Here is an 8,033-nt window from a genome sequence, read left to right as displayed (position 1 = left end):
ATATTTCAATGGTCATCCCATTGAAGTTCTGACTGGTTACAACATCCAGCAAGTCTTGCGGCGCCCCCGCGCTCTCGGGAAGGCTGACAAAATGGGCGCTGGAATTAGGAGAGCACACGATCGCCTATAAGCCCCGTCCAGCAATAAAGGGACAAGTCTTGGCTGATTTCATTGCAGAAATCCCCGAAGGAAAAATTGAAGAGGCTCAGAGCGAGGTAGACCCTCCGCGAGCCAATGATGAAGAAAATGTTTGGAGATTATTCACCGACGGAGCTTCAAACAACGAAGGATCCGGCGCAGGCCTCAAGCTGGTGGATCCAGAGAATCAGGAATATACTTACGCCATCAGGTTGGACTTCAAGAGCACCAACAATGAAGCTGAGTATGAAGCCCTGCTGGCTGGCCTGCGCATCGCGCACAAATTCGGAGTTAAAAAGCTAGAGGCCCATGTTGATTCATACTTGGTAGCAGCACAGGTCAATGGCCTTTATGATGCCAAGGAGAACAACCATGCCTCTGTATCTAGAGCAGGCGAAAAAGCTCATCGAGCAATTTGACTGCTTCAGAATCATTTATATTCCGCGCAGTGAAAACAAATCTGCCGACGCGCTGAGCAAGATGGCATCAACCAGCTTCGATCACTTTGGCAAAGATGTCAGGGTAGAAGTAATGAGCAACCCGTCGGTGGGAGCGAAGTCTGTCCTTGTAACTCATACAACCCCTTCATCATGGATAACTCCAGTAATGGAATTCTTGAAGGAGGGAAAAGTACCGGACGATCGCGCACAGGCGAGGAAGATAAGACACAAGTCGCAGAACTATGAACTGCTTGATGGTACATTATATCGACGCTCTTATCTTGGACCGCTCATGAAATGCCTAGATGCTGAGGAAGCAAGCTATGTGATCAGAGAGATACACGAAGGAATCTGTGGAATACATGCTGGGCCGCGCATGGTGGTTGCCAAGGCAATGAGCGCAGGTTACTATTGGCCAGGCATGTACTTGGACGCTTTAAAAGAGATCCAAAAATGCAAAGCGTGTCAGAGCTATGCGCCAAACACCATGCGGCCAAAGAACAACTTGATTCCGGTGACCTCCGCATGGCCTTTTCACAAATGGGCCATCGATATTGTGGGCCCCCTACCGCAAGCGCAAGGGCGAGTAAAATTTTTGGTAGTGGAAGTAGACTATTTTACAAAATGGGTTGAAGCCAAGCCACTAGCAAAAATCACAGCCGAAGCGATGAAGCAGTTTATCTGGAGCCACATCATATGCCGTTTTGGCTTGCCCATGGAAATTGTGAGCGATAATGGCAAACAATTCACTGACAGGAAGATATCAACTGGCTCAGGAATTGCGCATCAACCAAATCTTCACTTCGGTATACCACCCTCAGGGGAATGGCCAAGTGGAGCGCGCGAATCAAAGCTTGTTAAATGGGCTGAAGAAAAGGTTGGAGGGAGAATCCCCATTCTTGGGTCGAAGAGCTACCTAATGTCCTGTGGGCACACAGGACATTAAGCAAAACCAGCAATGGCGAATTCCCCGTTTAGCCTAACCTATGGAACGGAGGGCAATGATTCCAGCAGAATTTGGATGCCCATCCCATAGAGTGCTCATGATGAACAAGATTGATAACGAGCGCGAAAGGAAGTTGGATCTCAACTTGCTTGAAGGGCGCAGAGAGGCGGCTATCATCAGTGAAGCCAAATACAAGAAAAAACTGGAAAAATATTACAATCAGCGCGTGAAAGAATGCCACTTCAAGAAAAATGATTTTGTCCTTCGAAACAATGAAGCTAGCCGCGCGATACCCCCGGGAAAGAAGTCCCCCAATTGGGAGGGACCTTATCAAGTCTCGGAAGAATTGGGAAAAAGGCGCATACGCCTTAAAAGATTTGAATGGAAAGAAGATCCCGCGCGCATGGAACGCGGCACAGCTTAGAAAATGTTTCATGTAAAAATTGTCAAGTTTGTAATCAAGGCTTTTTAAAGCCATTATGAATAATGATACGCGCTATCTTCTCTTAATGTGGATTCTATTACCTTTTGCATACATGTTTCACACTTCCCTTTATTAATTTTGAGCACAATATGACAACATTGTATTGACATCAAAACAAAATAAAACGAAGTAAAACATACATGCGCGAGCTTCAAGCTCAAACGCGTTAACGAGTCTTAACTCTAAAACGTCAGGGCCTTAGCCCAATAATATGAGCCTTAGCTCAGGGCCTTAGCCCAATAATGTGAGCCTTAGCTCAAATCACTCACAACATCCATCCTACATGCTGCGCAGCCTGACCATAAAAATACCTAAGCACAACTAAGGCAAAGTAAATGCCAAAACATAGTTGTTAAGGTCTCAGGTCGAGGTCGCGCATGAAATTGTAATGGATATCAGAGTAACACATACTGACACGTAAAGGCTAAAAAACTCATAATTCCCTATAATAAATGCGCGATAACGTCGCGCAAAAGAGGAATAATGAAACGCCAAAGCACGTGTCAACATAGTCAGGATATTGCAAAATCACTTACAATATGACAAGGATTAAGTAAAATAATTTCCTTACAACCTTGTTCTTATTTCAACGTGCAAGCATATCTTATATTCAACAAGCAAACATGCAATATAAAGAGATGAATGGGGAATGCGCAAGATGCGAATAAGGGAAAAACAAAAATTTCATTCCAAAGCATTGAAATTTACAAGTTTACAAGATGATGAGATACAAAACTACAAATAAAAAATAAAAACATGAAGGGTTTCTCAAGTCCTCCACGTCGACGTCAACCTCTTCATCGTCCTCATCACCGCCCTCAGCATCTAGCGCAGCCCACTCCTCGTCATCTCCAAACTGACCATAGTCAAGATGTTCGTCCAGAATGGAGTCGCCTTCTGTCATAATAGTGTCAGGAGCGGGTCCTTTGGCCACGCCAGAGCGCTAGCAGGGCAGCATTCCCCGCGCCATCATCGCCGCCACCAGCCCCTTCGCACTCGTCAAGTAATTTCTTTAGCGCGCCGAGATCGGGCTGGTCAGCAAGCGCGGATATCTGCAAATCATAAGGAAAAATATGAGTACAAAAAGACTTGGAAAATAAGTCAAGGTAATCTCCTTAAGGTTAAAATACCTGCGCAAGGATGGGAATGGGAGTATTCAAATACTTCTCCCCCATCGCGGCCATGTCCGCGCAGGCAACGTCGCTCTGATAAGGGTAGTCGGATGGGTTCTTCTTCAGCATGCCATATTCATAGCCATCCTTAAACCCTTCAGCTCGACCCACCAAGCGCGCGGCAGCGTTGCAATCCATCACAAGGGCTTGAAACTCGTCTGAGTATTTCATCGCGTAAGCGCCAACGAGTCATACCCTGTGAGATTAGCCATTGGCGATCCTGCGCGAGGGGAAGCAACAGACGTCTCAAGAGCAGGAATCTGAGAGGTTTAACAACTCAACAGTTTCCTTAGTCTGTTTCAGCTCCTCTTTGTCGGACGCTGCTGCCGCCAAGGCTTCTTCCTTTTCCGCTCGCGCAAGCTCGAGTGCTTCCTGGCTAGACGCTGCCGTCGCCAAGGCTTCATCTTTCTCGGCCCGCGCGGCCGCCAGCTCCTTCTTCAGGCGCGCAACCTCACTCTCCAATGATGATTTTTTCAGTTATAGACTGGACAAGAGCTTGGTCACGCGCCTCCGCGTCAAGCTCCAAGTCGCGCACTCTACGCGCGTACTTGGCCGCGTCCTCCTCGGCCACCTGTAGCTTCTCCGTGCAGCCTGTAGCTCATGCCCGCGCTTCACGAAGGCGGTGTTGGCACTTGCTCTGTTCTCGCTGAGCTCTGCTTGGAGTTTCTCAGCTCTCTCTCGAGCATCAGAAAGATGCCAAGCAGACACTTTAGCCTCTTGCTTGGCTTCCGCAAGAGCATCACGTACCTTTACGTAATCATAGCGAAGCTCTTGGGAGGCAGCAAAGAAAGCCGACCCAGCAAACAGATGATCGTTGAGCAAGTCATTGCGAGCGCGGCCCTCCTGAAAACCTCCTTTCAGCTGGAGGCACAGAATGAGCCCAGAAGTCCGCACACACACCCATGGACTGAAATGAGCTGTCCCTCAGTAATATTCCCATCTCGGGCGGTAAATGTGATCGGCTTCCTGCAAACACAAAGTAATGATCTAAGTCATCAAAACACTAATATGGAAGTCCGCGCAGCGGAGCAAAAACGAACCAATACCTGCGGGGATGAAGCAGAAAAGTCAGCGCCAGGCCCACGAGAAGACGGCGCCGCGAAACCTCGTGGCGCTACAGGGCTGGCGCGACCGCCGTCGGAGCCCTCAAGTTGAACCTCCTCATCCTCCTCTGAAACAGGCCTTTTCTCCCTGCGACCTAGAACCAAAATCAGTCTCGCGAGGAGGGCTGCGCGCAGAGGAGGTGAGGGAGGTCTCGACGCCGCCAGGTCGGCGCGTAAAACGGCCTCCTACTCCTTAGTAATCCCGATGAGGGGAGATTCAGCGCTTGCAGGAGCAGGAGCAGAATCAACGGCGCTGGCACCGGCGCCAGCAGTGCCGCCAGCAGCTTGTACGCCAGCAATGACTCCTATGAAAAAATCAACAAAAAGAAATGGTTCATGACTTGATCTAAAAGAAAAAAGTCAGAAAATAAAAGCGCAATACATACCTTGGCGCAACTCCGTTCGCGAGTCAAACATCGCCATGAAGTCCATTCTCCCCTTTTTCGAGGGTAAAAAAGGGGACTTCGAAGCGACCTCCGGCGCAGGCTCGGCACCTTGTTGCGCCTGAGGTTGATTCAACCAAGGTCGCCGGCTCTACAAACATTTGAGTGAGCAAAGATTCATTAGTAACTCTATCAGAATCGCGCTCATAGAACCATAAAGGATAAGCAAAGTATACCTGTCGAAGAGGAAACGGCAGGCGCAACGCCGCTCCCCTTTTCCGCCGCGCGAAGGGAGGAGGTAGTGGCACCATACCTCGTGTGGACAGGAGTCTGCCCACTTTTTGAGGCAGGGAAGACAAGGAAAACTTGGTGGTAAACACCTGGGTTTTCTCAAGTCCCTTCGCCTGAGTAGGAGGATCCTGAACAACAGGGGCATCATCTTTCTTCTGTTTCTTACTGGCCCCTGCGCCAGTTTTCCCTTTAGCCTTACGCTTTAGTTGGGGCAACTCAGCCTCCTCCTCCTCCTCCTCTTCCGCGAGCTCCAGCTCGTAGTTCTCAAGCGCGTCTACAATACGTGCAACAGAATGTTAGCCAAATGTGGTATTATAAAGGCATAAGCATAAGTACAAAGGCTTACCAGGCGCATCGCTGTCAAAGAGAAATCCCAGATCAACAGGATGAACATGTCATCGAAGCGATCGGGGAAGCCAACCTCCCCAGCGCCTAGCGCGACGGAGCCACCCTCCATATGCTCATCATAGGCGGCGTGGACATACTCCTTGCTGACTGCACAAAACAAGTCAAATGATATCAGCAAAACGAATTATACTCGCGCAGAAAGTAATGCAATGAGTTAACTTACATAAGCCGTCAACTTGGATAACGGGCTCAGTCGCGCTGTCAGCCCACCTCCTGCTCATACCAACCCCCCACCAGCGCCTCCTCGCAAATTTTCTTGGCGGGGGATGGTTCGGCAGTCAACTTTTTTATCCAGGCGCCAGTTGGGTTCTTGAAGACACCCACATCCACAGGCGCAAAAGAGATCGCGCGCATGGTCATGCGGATGGGGATCACACCAGCCCTGATATAGAAAAATCTCTCGGACCAGTCATGAAGGCTTTTGAATGAAACAGTGCAGCACTTGACCTTCTGACTGCGAGGAATAAATGAGAACCAAGAATCTTGGATCTTGGGCTTATAAAAAAACTGAAAGCGCCGAGGGGTGGGCTCCTCGCGCTGAGATTTGCACATGAACTCAAAGTGAGTCATGCGCACGAGTCCAAACGGATGGACTTGGGATATATGAATCCCATAAAACCTAAGCAGCGCACCCACAAACCTTGTCATCGGGAGACGAAGGTTGCAGTGGGTGAAAAAATGGCAATAAAGGGAAATATAGCCGGTAGGCGGGTCCGCCGCCGTTTGCCTGGCCGCCGGCAACATGCAGCCATACTCAGGGAGAAAACCCTGAGTATCGATAAGGCTGTCAAAATCGGACTGCCTCAGCTTACAGGGGATCTCATCCCACTTCTTTACGGCCTTGGTCTTCCCCTACCTCCTCCGATGAGGCCTCAACAGCCCTCTTCCCCTTGCCGGTCTTCTTCAACATAGACATTACTAAAGATTTCACACGGCGATGGATGGGGGAGATTGTGTTGTCTGAGCTATCAGACATACAACTATAAAATCGGACAAAGGATACTTCTGAAGAGCAGAGATCTGGAAGCAGAAAGGCAATCGGAATAGAATGAAAGGAAAAAGCTCTGAATAAACAAGAAGATGAAGGATAAAAACTCAAAGGGGCTTGCTTTTATAGGCCCAGGAGAGAGAAAAATTGGTGCTGATCGGACTTCACGCGCCCCCACTCGCAGGTGTAAGCCAACGCGAGCGCGACACGTGTCCCTGACACTGTGTGAGGGGACACGAAAAGAAACTATACAGGTGCTGCCAGAGTTCACGCGCCACCACTCGCAGGAACGGACCAACGCGAGCGCGACACGTGTCCCTGACACTATGTGAGGGGACACGAAAGGCAACTGTAGCACCTCGAGCACACGAAAGGTCTGACACGTCTCCATCACTGACGCATGTCAGCAACAACCAACCCACGTACAGGGACGATTCGTTTTCAAACCAAAAGGATAGAATTTCGCGCAGGATGAATAATAAGAAGAAAAAGACAAACCCCTACTAAAAGAGCAAACTATTAAGTCTAATATCTATCTTACCTCGCTCGCAGCGAGACAAGACACACATTAGACTGGGGGGGCTTGAAGAGGTATGTACCCGCCTCAACACCGAGCGAGGCGGGTCAACCCACAAGATATAGACAAGAGCTTGAAATCAAGACATTATGAGGCACAAAGCCAAAACCTATGCGCATGGCGCATATCACATATGCTCACGCATATCACATATGCTCATGCATCACATGCTCAGGCATCACAGATGCTCAGGCATCACATATGCTCACGCACCACATATGCTCACGCATATCACATATGCGCGTGGCGCATCCGCGCGTGACGCATATCACATGCTCGTGCATATCACATCTGCGCATGAAACATCTGCGCGTGAGAATAAAGAGAAGACCTCGCGCATCCTCAGGATTGGCGCATATCACACATGCACATAATCAACCTCGTCCTTATCCAAATTAGGGTAAGGACAACCTTGATTGTGCACGTCAGACAACCTTCCAGAAGGTATCTTTTTAAGGAATAAGAATATGCTGATGTTGACAGCTGCCAATGAAATGTGGACAACTCAGCAAAACCCACGTGCAACTAACCAATGAAAAAGCACCAGGTGTCCCAAGGACACGTGGCGCGAAGCTATAGGAGGAGGCCAAAAAGGCCTAATTGGGTCTGAGCCCAATCATTGGAAACCCTAGCACTATAAATACCACATCAACTCCACAAGGAGAGGGACACCCAATTACAGAGTATTCAGCTATATTAAGCAATACATTCCAATTTCCTTACTCTCATATTATTATCTTCTCCTACAAACTCTTATTCTCACACCGGAGGGTTACCCCAAAGAGGACCCCTCTGTCCCTTTCTGATGGGTAAGTTTACGGTGCTGTTCATTTTGTAGGTGGAAGAACCCAGATCCCAGAGAACCATCGGTGAAATAGCATAATCACACCCGAGGAAAGTAGATCGTCTACCAGTGAGCCGATCCACGTTTCTTCAATTACTACTATGTGTGCTTGCTTATGTTTCTTACTTCCCTCTCACTGTTAACTGGTATATCGTCAATTTTGTATCCGTTTTCTTAGTTTACACCACTGTTGTGCTTTGATTTGCATATGTCCATCATTAGGATTCCACCTACTAAATATTGTTAACGCTTTTTATGT

Source organism: Bidens hawaiensis, unplaced genomic scaffold (assembly GCF_021521415.1).
Source record: "Bidens hawaiensis isolate Kalapana, Puna unplaced genomic scaffold, B.hawaiensis_p1.1 tig00022310_1, whole genome shotgun sequence".
Lineage (NCBI taxonomy): Eukaryota > Viridiplantae > Streptophyta > Magnoliopsida > Asterales > Asteraceae > Bidens > Bidens hawaiensis.
Note: the sequence above shows the minus strand (reverse complement) of the source record.